Source organism: Solanum pennellii, chromosome 12, assembly GCF_001406875.1.
Source record: "Solanum pennellii chromosome 12, SPENNV200".
Classification (NCBI taxonomy): Eukaryota; Viridiplantae; Streptophyta; class Magnoliopsida; order Solanales; family Solanaceae; genus Solanum; species Solanum pennellii.
Window position 1 is genome coordinate 50168411 of NC_028648.1, and position 17875 is coordinate 50186285.

At 32.8% G+C, this 17875-nt stretch overlaps 1 pseudogene; it reads right to left on the bottom strand.

The window, feature by feature from the left end:
• Nucleotides 1-10686, bottom strand: part of LOC107006329 — a 59265-nt pseudogene extending 48579 nt beyond the window's left edge.
• Between the last annotated feature and the right edge of the window lie 7189 nt (nt 10687-17875).

Here is a 17875-nt window from a genome sequence, read left to right on the forward strand (position 1 = left end):
TTTGTTTATTTTAGCTTCATAGAATACTCTTAGATTTGTAATTTGATCATAGATGTTCTTGTGATGATGACTTCCAGATTTTGGGGAAATATAGTTGTTGAATTTTAGAAGTTATTGAATTGGTTTTTATTAATGAGTTTAAGTCTTCCGCATTACTATTACTTGATATTATATTGAAATGTTAGGGTATAGATTGGTTGGTTCACTCACATAGGAGGGTAAGTGTGGGTGCCAGTCGCGGCTCGGTTTTGGGTCGTGACAGATGTACTGGGTTTGTCATCCATTTTAACATCTCCTGTATTTATTTCTAATTCATTTGGGTTATTTATTTGTTCTAAAAGTTTTGTATATGTTTTTCACTCATATCACTTATTTCTGATTTTTGGTCATGACCTATTGTATCTAATTCACCTATCTCATCTATTTCAAGGTTTTCTTGTAACTTTTGTTTAATTTTATTTATTTCGTTAGTTAATTCAATTTCTTTGCTTTTTTCTTTTTGTTTATTTTCATATAATAATTTTAATTCATTTAGTTCTTTTTCTAATTCGTTGATTTTTATATTTTTCATTTCTTCTATATATTGTACTTCTTGTTTTGCTTGTGGTTTTATTATTTCAATTTTTTGTAGCTTATCTATCTCTTCATTTTCTTTTGTTATACGTATCATAGCTGTTAGGCTATCTTCTAATTTGTCGTTTCTTTTCTAGCATTAGGTATAAAATATTTCCTATCTTTTTATATCTCCTTCCTAAGTTTGAAAATATTTTTTTTATTTTTAATCCACCTTGGTTTTCATATGTCTTTTCTTCTGCTGCAAATTCTTCTTTATTCATGGTAGGTTATGTTGCAATTTGTATGCAAGGTGACATATTTGTATTTCTAAAGTAAATATAACAATTCTTTGTGCTAGTAATGATTTTTGGCATATTCCTGCTAATATATTTCTTTCAAGTCTGTCTTTTCCATGTCTTAACTCTTGTCGTTTTTCAATTATTTTCTCTATCAGTTGTTGTTTATGTTCTTCTTTGTTCATATTGTTTTCTCAAATAGCAAATATATTTATATTCCGTTTAGAAATTATATCTATTAAGTGGTCCTATTACTTTCATTTGTCTTAGTAATCTGTAGTATTTCATAATTTTTGTATAAAGTTTTCAACTTTTTACGTATTTTTCTTTCTATCTTAGTCCTTGTTATGCCTGTTGCTTTATTTTGTAGTGAATTGTCTTTTAACATTTTCATAAATTTCTCTTTGTTGTGTGGTTAGCCTAATTATTTCCTTTATGTTCTCTAGTATATATTCTTCATACTGCATATCTTGGGTTCTTTGATATTCCATTATATTTTGCTTATCAGATGTCCTAGTAGTATTAGGTTTGCTGTTGTTTCTATCCAATAATCCAAATAGTCGTAGTTTATCATTAGTCAGAATATATTTCTAAGTCATGATATAGGTCAATTTCAAAATTATCTGGTATGATTAATTCTGTCCAACCTTGGGTTGTAACTTCTATTATTTCAAACATTAATAATTTCTCATAGATTATCCTTTTTACATATGTGTTTATATTTTTTAGTATATATAATATCAATACTTTGTAGTTATCATCATCGTCTAGCAAGTAGGTATTCATTTTATCACATGCGTGCTTACAAAATTCTATTCCCCCTAACCTCTAAGCCGATTATACTTATTCATCATGAAATATTAATAATTTCATAATCATCTTTTCTGGTCACTACTATGACTTTCTTCTTCAATCAGTTACCTTAACAGCGCCTCAACTTTGTTTACTCCCCTAAACGGCCTTCTTGCCTACTGGTTTCAACTTTAGGATGACATAGTTTGGGTATACCTATTCTCAGAATATTTCCACAGCAAACTTTCTAGAAATGATTATCTTAACATTACTATAGCATGATGAACACTTGTAATTAGCAAGAGATTATAATGAATAAAAATTTAGCTGCTCATATTCATAAAAATGTATACTTCTGTTTGTAGATTCTCCATGCTGAGATTTTCGTACTTAGTTTCTTTCTTCCTTACTTAGCTCTGATACCAAAAAAGGGGGAGGGGGTGTGGAATTGAGAGAGAGAAGAGAGGATGCGGTAAAGTCCCTGTCTTTATTGATGAGAGGAAGTCCCCTATATATACAAAATAACTTTACGTAATGACCTTTACTTTTACATATGGCTTGACATACTATTTATAACTTTACATAATGACCTTTACTTTTAAATATGGCCTGACATACTATTTATAACTTTACATAATGGCTTTTACTTTTACATATGACATGACATACTATTTATAACTTTACATAATGGCCGTTACTTTTACATATGGCCGACATACTATTTATAACTTTACATAATAGCCGTTACTTTTACATATGGCCTGAAAAACTATTTATAACTTTACATAATGGCCGTTACTTTTACATATGAACCTGCAATCTGGAACAACAATCTACAATCTGGAGTATAGAACCTTCAATCTGAAATTGTAATTTGTAATCTTCAATAATTTGAAACTATAATCTATAATCTACAATAACTTAAAATCTAGAACTGTAATCTCTAATATGCAATAGTTTGTAATGTGTAATCTGCAATCTGGAACCTGAAATATTGAACTATAATCTGCATTCTGCAATTTGGAATCTTGAACCTACAATATGGAAATCACGTAATATGTGCTCTGCAATAATCTGGAAACTGAAATTGTAATTGGAACTCAAAAAGTCTGCAACGTACAATTTGCAATCTGGAACTACTGCAATCTAGAACTTCTTGCCTCTTTATGATGTATTGTTGCAATCTGATTTCTTGTATATTTTTTAGATGTGTACGGAAATGGAGGTGATCAAATTTGAAGGATCGCCGCAAGTCAATTTGATCTGATTGAAGTGGATAATGAAGAGTTTTTGAACTATTGTAAAAGTTTGAGTACGTTATCTTTGATTTTGTGCAATATATTCATTGCTAGAATAAATTGAACTATTGTAAGAGTACTTTTTGAACTATTATTTAGACATATTTAGAATATTGATTTATAGGTGTGTGTATCTACACAAGACATGCTATTCTTTGAAATTTATTGTAAATCTATATATTTGAATTACTTAGCTAATTTAATGCTTGAGAGTATTTAATTCAAAGTAATATTGGTGCTTTTTTATTAGAAGTTGTGGCATATAAATATTTTATCGTGAAAATAGTATTACCACACTTAAGAGTGTAGTCATAGGGCTGTAAATTGTGGTATGCACATGGGCAAGGACTATACTTCAAAGTGTTGTCATATATTAGATAGAAAAGACAACACTTTAAAATTATTGTCATACATTAGATATAAAAGGCAATACTTTAAAATCGTGGGCAATAAGGAAGCAAAGGCCACACTTGAAAGTGTAGTTGTATGAGATAAAAATGTTGCTATATGAGGTACATAAAAGCGTTGCCATTTTTCCTTTTAGTCTACGCTTTTAAGTGTAATTGATAAGGCAAAGTGTTGCCTAAACTCTAAGGTTACGCTTCTTTTGGGCACCCCTGCAAAATTGCTGCTTAAAATCCAAAAGTGTCGCCTTTTATCAAAGGCCACACTTTTTGCTAGTTTAGACTACAATTACTGGGGTGGCCGTAGGCCAAAAATGTTGTAGTGTAATTTTAAGAGACTTAGATGACCTAATTGGCTATGGATCAATTCAGAGAAACAACGAATGTGAAAGCAATATGTGGTGTTGGGATTGAGAGTAGGTACAATTACTATGACTCATGTCCTTTTGGGATCACTTGTCCCATACTCAAATCCTGCACAAAAACAAAATCATCGAAGAAGGTTATAACACATTTTAAGTTTAATTTTTTGTTAATTTTTTATTGGAAGCATGATTATATGGACATTTAGGCGCAAAAATGATTGATTTTAAAGGTATGGAAGGGGGAGGGTGAGCTATACCTATCACTTTTACTATTGTCTTTGATCCTTTCGTCAAAGTAACAGTAGACAAAGTGTTTTTGTTACTAGAAATATAATTAGAAGTGCCAGTATCAAGAATCCATTATTACTGGGGAAGAATGTGCCACATAAGAAAAAGAGTTATCAGGTTATTTTGTGCAAGCAGTTGATGATTGCTGCTTGATGTTCGATAATGAAGGTAGTCATTATAGTCTTCTCCAGTTAAAGTAATATATTGAGATGATCCATCCATTATAAGCTTTTTTTTTCCAAAAAGAAGTATTGGAGAAAGAAATGGATGAGACTTGACATATATTTTGTGATTTGGTTTATTTAGCATCTAGTTGATCAATCCCCTCTGTTTTTTTTCCAGTTTATGAGAGAGAGGGTTAAAAAAACCAATGACGCTTGATACCATGACATAGAAGAGATAGAAGAATAAGAGATATTGAGAATTTAATTGATAAACATGAATGGAGGTCATAAAGAGGTGTCACATCAAATTGTTTATATTTAGTTTTAAATATATACTGAAGCATGTGTAGTGGTAGTGTAATGACGCAGGAAGCAAAAAAAACTTGCATGAAGGACATTTTCTTGTCTGCCCTCTCCTTTCCAAAGGGAAAGGGAGAGATTTTGTCCCTTTCCTTCGGTAGTTCTTTTGGTGGTAATGGTCGTAGTAGTAGTAGAAGCAACAACAACACCAACTTTTCGCTATTATTGAATGTTTTTCTTTTCACTTACTCTTGTCTTATGCTTCTTACATTTTTTAGAAAAAAAGGGATATATATCATCATCATCATCTATTATTATAAGTGGGAAGATCCTAACTTAAAAGTTGAATTACAATTTTGCCCTTATTTTTATTTCTAATTTGAATTAAATATTAATATATAATTAATTTTATATTAAATAATTATATTTAAATAATTGCATCTAGACACAATGGTTCAAATTTTAATTATTTAAATACTAATACTAATTATATTATATTATACTAAATACGAAAAATAAGAAGGTGTAAAGTCAAACTTTGAAAGACAAATATATTTCATAGAAAATTGTTAGAAATTATTTCATAGAAAATTGCTAGGAATTACTTCTTTTTTTAATAAAAATTCTCTATTCTTTCTCTATAATTAGTGTGGCTAAATGAATTAAATTTGTTATCCTTTATCTATAAATTAAATGTATTGAATTATTAGTAAAAACAATCAACCTTTCCTCTCCCCCATGTCTAAGATCACAACTTCTGAAAATTAATTGAAATAACTCTTCACCTTTTTATCATATCCTATAAATCTTTAGCTATATATATGTATCATGAAAAAATAATTTTCTTTACCAGTTGCCTGTTGTTGTTGTGAATCATTAGGCAATTTTATGTACTTTTTTTGTTTTATATATCAATAGTTGTTTATTTTAATTAGAATGATGTTTTATATCATGTTTTTATCTTTACCATTTTAGATGATATTTTTTGTTACGGGTGAATGTATCATCAAGAACTCTACTCATTTTGTATTTCTTTTTACTATATATATTTTTATAATTAATGTCTTAAAAAGGATATGAATATTGTATTTGTTCTTATCTGTTTGATTTTTTTTGTATTCTTTACGAATTTATACTTCTTTAATATAATCTACTATGAAATTATGAATGTTATAATTCTATTTTTATTAGTGCTAAATTAATAATTTATGACTTTTATATTCGTTTTTAATGTACTTTTATAATATTTTTTTTCTTTTATCGTATCCTTACTATGCGTGTGTGTGTGGAGCGTATTGACTGATTATTAAGGATAAATCATATTGGTATATTCATATTATTAGATGTTATAGTAATTTTATTATTTTTCAAATTTTATTTAATAAATAAAATGTAAATTGGTAAAACTAATATTTTCTCAACATTTTCTATATAATAATTCAACTTTATAATAATTGTATGGGACAAACGTGCAACGCACATTCCGGGAACTAGAATATTATAAGAGGAAAGATCCAAATTGCAAAGTTGAATTATCATTTTGCCTCTCTACTAAATTAATAAATGAGTACATTGATATTGCTTTTAATCGTAATCATAAATTTCATAATGGAAAATTTATAAGTTATGATACGGAAATTCATTCGTCACTTTAATATACAAATCATATAGCTTTTAATTATAATCATCTATTTCATAATGGAAGAATTTGAAAAGTTATGATATGAAAAGTCATTCATCACTTTAAGGTAGAAATCAATTTTAGAAATAAAATTTGAATTTAAAGGGTGATTTCATAATGTTATTTAAGAACCAACTTACAAAGATGGAAGCTCACAATCGGAAATCAAATCAGGAAAATCGCACAATTCAACATGAGAAGATAAGAGAGTTAGAAGTTGCAAGTGAGGATAATCGAAAAAATGTTGCAAATTGTTAATCAAAAAGAAAAAATAGCAGCGGAAAAAAAAGATTAAATTTAATACACGTGTTGCATTAAACAATGGATTGTGTTATGCTCATTTGGTTAGAAATATTCTATCAATCCACTTTTTTATGGTCACATTGCGCTTTTTGAAAGTCATTTTGACTAATTTTCAAAGTTAAATTAGATTACATCAATTGGATATTTTAAACAAAAAATTTAGATATTCAAAACTTATACGAAAAGTATAAAAAATACATGTTATTGTGAAACTTGAAAGTAAAATAAATAAATTTGTGTAAGATTGTACATGTTTCACTTACGAAAGAAGTGAAGAACAAAGGAAATAAAATTTATTATAATACAATTAGTCTATGTGGGAATTATTTAATTATTTGACAGTTTTGATCCTTAGTAATAGTTGTGAAGTGAAATAATTTATTGATTTGATTGTTCTGATACTTATTAAGAGTAGTGAAGCTAAAGTGAAATATATGGATACATTCTCCCACATTGGATAGTGAGTAGGAAAAATAGTGGTTTAAAAGTAATAGAAGGGAAAGTTGACAGTTCACTGTTGGGATGTGGAACTGAGAACTACACATGATGCACCAACCTTTGAATCAGTAATCAAAAGATTAATTATAAAGGGGGTGGTTTGCCTGACGTTTTACCCCAGTTGTGACAAATAAAAAAAACACTGATGCCTACACGTGTCAATTCTCAGAGTGGTTTATCTCCTAACAAACTAGAAGGTAGTGCCCATTGATATGAACATGTCTGATGCTCACTTTGTCCTCGATCATCAAGCACCCCCAACTTTTTGACGAAAATGATCATATAGGTTTCCTATGCTGGTTTCAAAAGAATCATTGATGTTGACACGTGTCACTTTTGATAGTTAATAGACCCATTGAGTGCAGTTACAAAAAGAGAAAAAACCACACATGTTTAAAACTCGAGAATTCATCCAAACAGAGTGAAATTTGAATGCTCTACAAAATTAATGAGATCATCCTAAAGAAGCAGTTCCAAACTCTAACATACAAAATCAAGTTTTTATAGTACGTATATATATTTGCCATGTAAATTCTTGAGAACCAAGTATATTTATATGGATACACAGTTTACAACACTTTGTATAATGTGTGTATGTAGATATCTAATACACAATTTATCGTGTGTACATCTATATTACCAAAAAATATATTTATGTAGACACCCATTTTACAATAAAATGTTACTTATTAAAATAAAATATGTAATTATTGATATATATATTATTAAAACCTAAAAAAGAACAAAGATATCAACAACTAGTTGAATTCTGAATGATTTGCGCTTTGGTTTTCTTTTACTTTTCCTTAAAAAATTTTAATAAAAATTAGAAATAGTTCTATGACACTAAGATTCAAATTAAAAATGTTCCACAAATAGTTTTTTGAAAAAATTCTTTTTATTCTAATCTTTGTTCTTTTTGTTTTGCGATCATTATCTTGTCAGAGGTCAATAAAATCTTAAAACTTAAAAGTCATTTTTTTTCTCGATTGAATTATTTTTTCTTTCTCTTTTATTTTTTTCTTCGTCCATTCATATTCTACTAAATGTGAACTCATTTTTGGTGTATCCATTTTTCAAAAAAAAAAACAAACAAACAAATTTGGACACCCTTTATAAATTTTCTGGCTACGCCACTGACACAAGTGTATAGTATACGTTCCGACATTTCTTATGATGTGATTCTTGTATGTCATTATCAGTCCAATTCAAGACTAACACATTGATAATGCTCAAAGTGTCCTCAAAACAAGTAAGAAAATAAGTCATCGTTATCGATAAGATTACCCAACCTAAAGTCGGGATCGAATCCCACATAGAATGGAGTAAGAATATGATTCAAAAAGAAAATTAAGACGCGACTAATTCATTGTATTGACTAAAGAAAGTGGGTGAATTATTTCACCAAATTTAATCAAGAAACTTTGAAATCAGTTATGAACAATTGACTAAAGAAAACATGGTTTAGATGATTTGAATTATATCTAGGAGTGTGGGGGTTTGTATTGATGCTAACTAGGGGTACAATTTCTTGCCCGATAAATCTCAACAACCATGTATAAGCGAAAGCCATCATTGGTAACACTAATATTTTTTGGATCTTATAGCATTATTTCATAGAATCTCCTTTCGGTCTCACCTATGTAATTCAACAATCAACTCATTACCTTGCTTTTACAATTACATTCAGCTAAATTGCACACATTGAGCTAATTATCCACTCCTATTAGTCACTTTCAAGCACCAATTGGAAATCTAGAGTATGATTAAGTTGGTCACCTTAACCCATAAATTAATTTCAAGCAAAAAAACTCAAATTTATGGCGAAAGAGCAATAAAATAGAGCAAGGAAACAAACCCACTAATTTAAAACAACACCTTACCCCCATAATTACACCTCTAGAAATGTGGATTTTAGCTACACATCATAACACACAAAGGAAGTATATCTATTGCGATAACAACTATGGATGTGATGAGATTAAGCAATTATAATCAACACTCACTTTGAATTCAACTTTCAATTGTCAATCTCAAGAGTGAAATTGAGAACCCCAAAACTAATTAAGAAGAAAACTTAATAATTGCTAAGAAAAAGTGATCAAAAGATAGGATTCAGATCTGCTTTCTTTCTCTTCCAAGCTATTTATACTTTTTCTTTCGCAACTCATTCAGTGAAATTAGTTGAGCTCGCCGAGCTAATTCGAAAAATCACCATTTTGATCATTTAGCTTATCCTTTACTAACTTCAGGTGTTTGAGCTCAATTCGGAAGACCCGATGGAAAACACATTTTACGGTCGGTGAGTCACCTAATGTCATATTTCTCGCCTAATTTAACTTTAGTTTTACTAATATGATGCATGTGATTTCGCCTTTAATAATTCAGTTAATCACCGATGTCACTCTTCTTCACCCAACTACCTTGACACTTGGACATCAAATACTGTCAACCTTTTCGATATTCAGATCATTTGGTGATACGCCATTTTGTTTAGGTGATTACCAGTTTAGGAGTTTCTATACTTTTCAGCGTTTTTGGTATTTATTTCATCTATTCATTCTTGTCTTGTCCTTTAATATTCATAGCTGCAAAACATGAAGTTATCATCAGAATAGGACATAATTAGGTATTAAGGACAATAATTGTTGAATTAAAAATATCTCAAATGAGTTTAAAATTATCACTCTATCACACATTAGAAAGTTATTAAGAGAATGTTGAGATATTTAAGAGGCACTGCTAATTATAAATTATGTTATCAAGAGAGTGATTTACAGCTAGTGGGTTACTCCGATGCTGATGGGAAATGAGAATTGGATGAAGGGAAGTCCATTTCTAGTTATGTGTTTTTGGTTAATAATGGTATCATTTGGGGGGGGGGGTAAGGGGGTAATAAAGAAATAAATATGTATAGCTTTATCAATTATGAAAGTAGAGTTTATCGCATACATTACAACAATATATTTTCTTATTTGAACATCTTGATCATGATGTATGTATATTTCTTTTTAAAAGAATGCACACATTTTTTCATGAGTGTTTAAGACATGATTATTGATTAACAACATTGAAATTACTATAATATGTGTCATATAAAATTAGAAGTGAAATCCTAAGCTTCAAGTAAAGGAGAGAATATTTATCAAGTTTGAGATAGGTTTAAACAATTGCTAATCGTGTGTCCATATCATTTTCAAGCCAATGCGGTATTGGTTTGATCACACATTCATAGAGGCCTGGAGCATGATGCGAAAGTACTTATAAACTGCATTGACTGCAAACATAGTTTCTTGGAAAAACCATATAACAATGCAAACCAATAAGCTCACACTAGGGAAACACATGCGGAAAATAAAGACAGTACAACAACCCTAAGGATGGTGCGAAGTTTGTGGTAGTGTGAATATTGCATTTGGCCAACTATGTTGGGAATGCACAAAGAGGTGGAGGAATACAATATTATGGAAACCATATAACCCAAGCTGGAGAAATCACCCAAACTTCTCATAGGGTGGTAATCAAAACCAAAATCAGGCTCATGGGCTAAATCAATACCGACTGCAAGAAAACGGGCTGCAAGGCAACTGTTATTTGTAGTTTTGATAATATAACAAATCCAGGGACCTTGTAAAGGGAACTGCTCCCAAGTGGAAATATACACGCAAACTGTTAAGCTGGAAAAAGTATAAAAAGTTGGTGCACAGTATCCAATAGTGGCAGGAACCTCGGCCAATGGCATGGCCTTAAAGATTGTGACTATTCTACATAAACATGATTTCCAATAGTCACAATCTCAGTTTTTGCAACTTTAAAACATCTCAAGAACTCTTTCAAAGGTGAGAAAAAGATGTAAAGAAGCATTCCAATGATTAACTCAAATCAGAAAGAGTTGGAAGCTTAGTTGTCTTAGGAGTATTTCTTCTAAACGTATATTGAAAATTTGTTCCTAAATATATAAAGGACTCAGATATTTTGGTTTGTAATTGAAAAGTTCAATTTAGTTGAGTCCAACTGATTTAGTGGGTAACCTTGTGTGTTGCTTAGTCAAATTCTAAGTCATCCGGAGCGCGGTGATTTAGTGGGCAACCTGCGTGTTGCTTAGTTGAATCCTAAGTTGTCTAGTGGTGATAGCTTAGTGGGCATAGTGAAATCTTCTTAGGCTCTTCAAGCAATAGAGTTATTGCTTGGTTGTGAGATTAGCAGAGTTTTCTCACGTTGTTGTAATCAGGTTTTACTAATCTTGTGAAGATTAGTGAAAACGGTTGAAAATCCTATGTGACAGGTGGTATTACTTCCTTGAGCAATGGGGTTTTCACGTAAATTGCTTGTGCTGTTTTCTGTGTTTTCTTAATCTTTTTTCTTACTTAAAGTGTGTCAAGGGACCTAGTCCGTTGACTGATAGTGGACGCACGTATTCTATCAATTGGTATCAGAGCAAATACTCTTTAGTAGGTTAACACCAATAGAGTGGTTCCTGCATCAGAATGGCTGCTCCATTTAACATAGAAGAAGGTCAATCCTCAAGTCGACCACAGCATTTTAATTGCTAGTTCTATAGATGGTGGAAAACAAGAATGCACGACTATCTTATGGCTGAGCATAGTGAGTTATGGGACATTATGTTGGGTGGGCCTTTCATTCGAACTTCTGAAGTAAAGGATGGTGAAATAACTAGAGTTGTTCTAAAGACTCATCAACAATACATCGAAATGAACAAAAAGAAGATTGAGAAAGTCTATAAGGCTAAGAAGCTGTTGGTTTGTGGTATAGGTGCTAAAGAATACAATCGTATTTCTGCTTGTGAATTAGCAAATGAGATCTGTGATTGTCTTAGGACTGCTCATGAAGGTACTGAGCAGGTGAAGAAATCAAAGGTGGACATGCTCACTTCTCAATATGAAAAATTCAGAATGAAAGAAGGGGAAACTATTTATGAAATGTACACTTATGTTTCCTCCATAACCAATGAGCTTCGAAGTCTTGGAGAGACAATCAGTACTAGCAATCAAGTTAGGATAGTTCTTTGAATTCTTCCTAAGTCATGGGAAAGCAAGGTAGATACTATAACTGAAGCCAAAGATGAAAAAGTTCTGACGATGGATGCTCTTATTGGAAATATCAAGACACATGAAATGAATAGAAGTCAAGACCTCTCAAAGAAGGAGGCCAAAAAAAACAAGTCTCTAGTACTCAAATATACTCCTGGAGAAGAGTCAAGTGAAGAAGATGATATGACCTATATTACCAAGAGATTTTCAGAAGATCCGAGGGTTTAGAAATAGAGGTAACCCTCCTCGAGCTGCAACGACTAGTGACACCTGTTACAAATGTGGAAACGCTAGGCACTTTAAAAGGGTTTGTCTAATGCTCAAAGCTGAAAACAAGGAGTATCAAAGGCCAAGAGGTAAATATGAAAAACGAAGGGACATGGTACCTGACAAAAGTGCTAGAAAAGTTGTTGCTGACTACGTAGTGAAGAAAGCTCTTGTTGCAGAGGGAGACTCTTCAAGCAAGTCGAGAGATTCAAATTGTCTCTAAGATGTATCAATGTTGGTGATTCAAGACGAGACTAAAGTATTCGATGGATGTTTGCTTTCATGGCTAAGTCAGATGAAGATGATGATGAAGATAAGGTAACTCTTCTTGACTTTAAGCAAAACATGAATACGTACTCTATTAAAAGGTTGAGAAAGTTTGAAAATGTCTTGATTGACTATGTTATAGAGTTATCTACTGAAAAGGACTCTATGAACGCAAATCTTGATAGTATTAAAGAAATAGAGAGGTGATGATAGTCTTAGTGAGAATGTCTGTCATTGAGGAACAACTGGTAGTTTTGAATTTGAAAAACTAGAACTCAAAAACCAACTGGACGTAATGATTCTAAAATCTGGGAAAAGAAAGGGGGAGTTTACTAGCTTACAAGCTGAATTGGAAGCAAACTTAAAACTGCTGAGACCCAACTTGCTCTAGCATTGGAAAGAAATAATCATTTGGAGAGGGACCTAGTCCAGCTTAAGGAAGAATTCAATACTTCTCTTAAATGGACCAAATCCTCTAAAATTGCTCTCCAATATCACTAGTCAAAGTAATTACAACAAAAAGGGTCTAGGTAATTTGAACATTACTCCTCCCTACAATCCCCACAGTAAATATGTATATGTGTCAGATAATTTGTTGTGTCTTCAATGTGGTACAAATGGACATTTGAAAAAAATAATTTGAGTCCTGGAAAGAGTCACGAGAAAACTTCTCGATCTATGCTAGAAAGAAAAGGGTACTAAAAGGGGGACCTGGTCCTGTAACTAAGCCATTGATCAAGAAAAGAATCAAACTGCCTCAGTGGTCAAGAAACACTCTGAGTACTCCTCTATCTGCTTACTAGGAACTAATGTTAAAATGGGTTCCCAAGTCTAAGAAGTGATATCTGTTGCAGGGGAGTGAAGGAAGTAGCAGTTAGTTCTGGTTTATGGACAGTGGATTCTCAAATTAAAGCACATGACTGGAAACACAAAAAATTTCTCTCACTCAAGGCACTTCAAGGTGGAGGAAAGAAGGAATATATTCTGGGTGTTGGCAGTGTTGGAAAATCTATTGAAGAATCCATTGAAAATGTTTACCATGTGAGCAGATTAAAGTACAATCTTCTTAGTGTCTCCCAGATTTGTGACAAGGGAAATGAAGTAAAGTTAACATCAAAAAAATGCAGTGTGACCAACTTTTCTACCAAGAAAGTTGTCCTTACAACTCGAATGCATAAAAATATGTATGTGGCAGACCTAGAAACTTCTCACAGAGACGATATGACATGACTGAGTGCTCAAAGTGAAAATGCAGACTATTGGCATCGGATCCTAAGCCATGTGAGATCGTTTTTGCTGAACAAACTAGTTTCTAGGGACCTGGTTCATGGTCTGCCAAAATTGAAGTTCAATGAAAGCAAAGTGTGATGCATGTGTCAAAGGGAACAAACGAGATCCACAGTCAAGTAAAAAAAGCAAGTAAGCTCATCAAGGACTCTTGAACAATTATACATGGATCTGTGTGGGCCCTTGAAAGTTCAGAGTAGAAACGGAAAGAAGTGCATTTTGGTGATTGCTGACGATTACTCAAGCTTCACATGGACAATGTTCCTCAAGTCAAAATATAAGATAGCTGATATGCTTATTATATTTTTCAAGATGATCCAAATAAAATTAAACTAATTGATAGTTGGGATTAGGTCTGACAATGGAATAGATTTTGAGAATGCAAAGATTGATGTGTTTTTCTCAGAAAATGGCATCAGTCATAACTTCTCAGCGCCTAAAACACCCCGATAAAATGGTGTAGTAGAGAGGAAGAACAAAACATTAGTGAATATCCCTAGAACTATGCTCATTGAGTCAAATCTTCCTCAAAACTTCTGGGTTGAAGCAGTCAACACGGTGTTCTATGTGACCAACAGATGCTTGATCCGTCCGCTGCTGAACAAAACACCCTACGAATACTCAACAACAAGAAACCCAATCTTATTTATGTAAGAGCTTTTGGGTGCAAGTTTTGTTCTGAACAATGGAAAGGATGATCATAGGAAGTTTAATTCCAGAGGTGATGAAGGCATCTTTGTAGGATACTCATCCTCAAGCAAAGCCTACAAAGTATTCAACAAAAGAACGTTATACGTTGAAGAAAGTGTTAATGTAATATTTGATGAAGATGGTGACATCAAGAACCTGGAAATAAAGGATGAAGATGAACTAATTGAACTGTTTTCAACCCACAAAAATGAAGTTAGCAAGATTGAAGCACCCGTAAATTTGAAGCCTGATGATAGTGGTCTAGGTTCATCCAAAAAAACAAAAGAGATGATCAGTCTGTAGAGGGATCTGGTCGAATACAAAATGCAAATCAAGAGGACATTCATTCTCTTGAGGATGATGATTCAGTAAATGAAGAAGAACAGACAATTTAACCTCAACCCGTGCTTTCTAAACCAGGGTGAAAGAACAATTCATTGCATCCTCTTGAGAATCTCATCTCTCCACTAAATTCTAGAATCAAACCAGATCAAAAACAAGAAATTTGGTTGAATTTTCGGCTTTCATCTCGACCATTGATCCTAAAAAGGCGAAGGAGGCCTTGAATGATGCTGACTAGGTAAACTCAATGCAAGATGAACTACATCAGTTCGAAAGGAGTAATGGGTGGTACCTGGTCCCCAAACCTGCTGACAGAAACATCATAGGAACCCTATGGGTTTTCAGAAACAAGATTGATGAAAGTGGTGCTATCACTAGATATAAGTCTAGGTTGGTTGTTTAAGGCTATAATCAGGAAGAGGGTATAGAATATGGCGAGACCTTTGTTCTTGTTGCTCGAAAGGAGTCCATCAGAATTCTCATAGCCTTTGCTACCTTCTTGGGATTCAAATTCTACCAAATAGATGTCAAAAGTGCCTTCTTAAATGGAGATTTGAAGGAGAAGGTGTATGTGAAACAACCACCAGCGTTCGAGGATGTTGAGCAAACAAATCATGCTTTCAAACTCAATAAGGCTCTATATGGATTAAAATAAGGTCCTAGAGCTTGGTATGAGAGGTTTTCCAAAATCCTGCTGAAGAATGGGTTTAAAAGGGGCAAAATAGACAACTCCTTTTTCTAATGAAAACGTAACAAGAACTGCTCATCATCCAAGTGTATGTGGATGATATCATCTTTGGATCTACCTCTGAATATATGTGTGAACAATTTGTTACTCTAATGGGAAATGAATTCGAAATGAGCATGATGGGAGAGCTAACCTTCTTCTTCGGGCTACAAATTAAACAAACACCAGGTGGCACCTCAATCAGTCAAGAAAAGTATACAAAGGATATGTTAAAGAAGTTTAACATGGTGGATTCTAAGACTATTAACACACCTATGGAACTAACTCCAAAATGGGAGTAGATGAAGTTCATTCTCCAATGAATCAACCATGTATAGAGAAATTATTGGCTATTTGTTGTACTTAACAGCTAGCAGAGCTGACATTGTTTTCAGCATGGAAATGTGTGCTAGATTCCAAGCATGTCCCGGGGAATCACATCTGAAGGCGGCCAAGCAGATACTGAGGCATCTAAAGAAAACAGGGGATCTGGTTCTATTCTACCCAGCAGGCAATTCTTTTGAACTGGTTATATTTATAGATGCTGATTTTTCAGGATATGTATGGAACATTTCCTTGGATCCTCGCTCATTTCTTGGGGAATCAAGAAGCAAAACTCAATAGCCCTCTCAATAGTTGAGGCTTAATATGTAGCGGTTGGATTTTATTATACACAACTTCTCTGGATCAAGCAACAACTAGAAGACTTCGGAGTCCATATACACACCATTCCTCTCATATGTGATAATACCAGTGATGTCAGTATGGGGAAGAATCCAGTTCAACATAAGAGAATAACGCATATTGATGTTAGACATCTGTTTGTGAGACATAATGCTGAAAAGGGCAACATCATCTTAAAGTATTGCAAAACGGAAGATCAAATTGCTAACATCTTCACCAAAGATCTTAGCAAGGAACAGTTTGAGAGCAAAAGGCTGAAGTTGGGAATGATGACTTTGAATTGACCTAATCACATCCAAAAGCATTTAATTTTCGTATTGGCAATGATTTGCAGGGCAAGTATCCTCATTATTGGTAATACTTTGTTTGAGTAAGATCAATCATGTATCTGTTACAGGTATACACTCATGAAAATTACGGGAGCAAAGAATGATCAGAACCATTCAGGAATTGAATCCTACTTGCAATAATGGACCTGGTCCCTCTCAAGGTTAGAATTCTTTACATTTCTTTTTTCTAATTAAATGAGAACCATTGAGATCGCCATGTGTCAATTATCGGTCATTCTGACGTTGTCTTAAATCCAAGTGAAACGTCTACTCAAGGGACCTGACACACCATTTCACTCCTTTTTATACACCTACTTTAATCCATTTCTCATCTTTTAAAATGTCTCACTCTTATGTTTCCTTTCAAAACCCTATATATCTTCATCTATCTCGTATTATCTCCATCTCACCTCATCTCTTCTTCTAAAAATAATGATGTCTCACTCTTCCTCATCCTCAAAGAAGATAGTAGACTCTTTGAATGAAATAGACCTTGTGTCCTTTTACATATTTTCATCTACCCTGCCTCCGTATAAAATATCGACCATCTCTCCAGTCAACATTAGTGAAAACAATCCTCCTAATCCCTTGTCAACATTTGATCTCAATAAACCTACACCTTCTCAGCAACCTGGTCCCCAGTTTGACATGCTATCTAATCATTAGTTTGAGGGTGACCTTCATGACAACAAGACTTCTAAATAAAACATTTTCACTGCAAGTGGAAATATTATTATATAGAGTTTGACATTGATGAGGGAAGAAGTTGAACATTTTGTGGACAATTTGTTGGAAAGGTCTCGACCAGTTTTCAATAAAACTCCAGAAGTTGGTGGATATCCCTCATCTGAATCTATGTGCATAGATGAGGATGACCTCCCCCTTCAATGGTTGTGTCAAAAGAGAGTGGTTCCCACATCCACAAAAGGAAAAGAAAAGGTACTTAAAGAGAAATCCCACAGAAGACCTTTTACTAGATCTGATTCTAAAAAACTAATAGGCGATACTATGAATGTAAATGCAACTACTAATGCCGATAACAGAAAGAAAAGGAAATTCATAGTTGCTCGGTTTCAAATGCCTACTGATGGGGTGGATATTTCTAGTGAAAAATTTGAAAAGGAGTTAAACAGAGAAAGTTCAGAAAAAGAGAAAGAAAGTCAGAAGAAGAAAGCCTGTAAGAGAAAGAACAAGAGTAAATCTAAGACATATGTGGGCAAGAAGGTGGTTTGTAAAAAAGGGTAAGGGAGATGATACACAAGTAAAAAGGGAGTTATCAAATAGGAA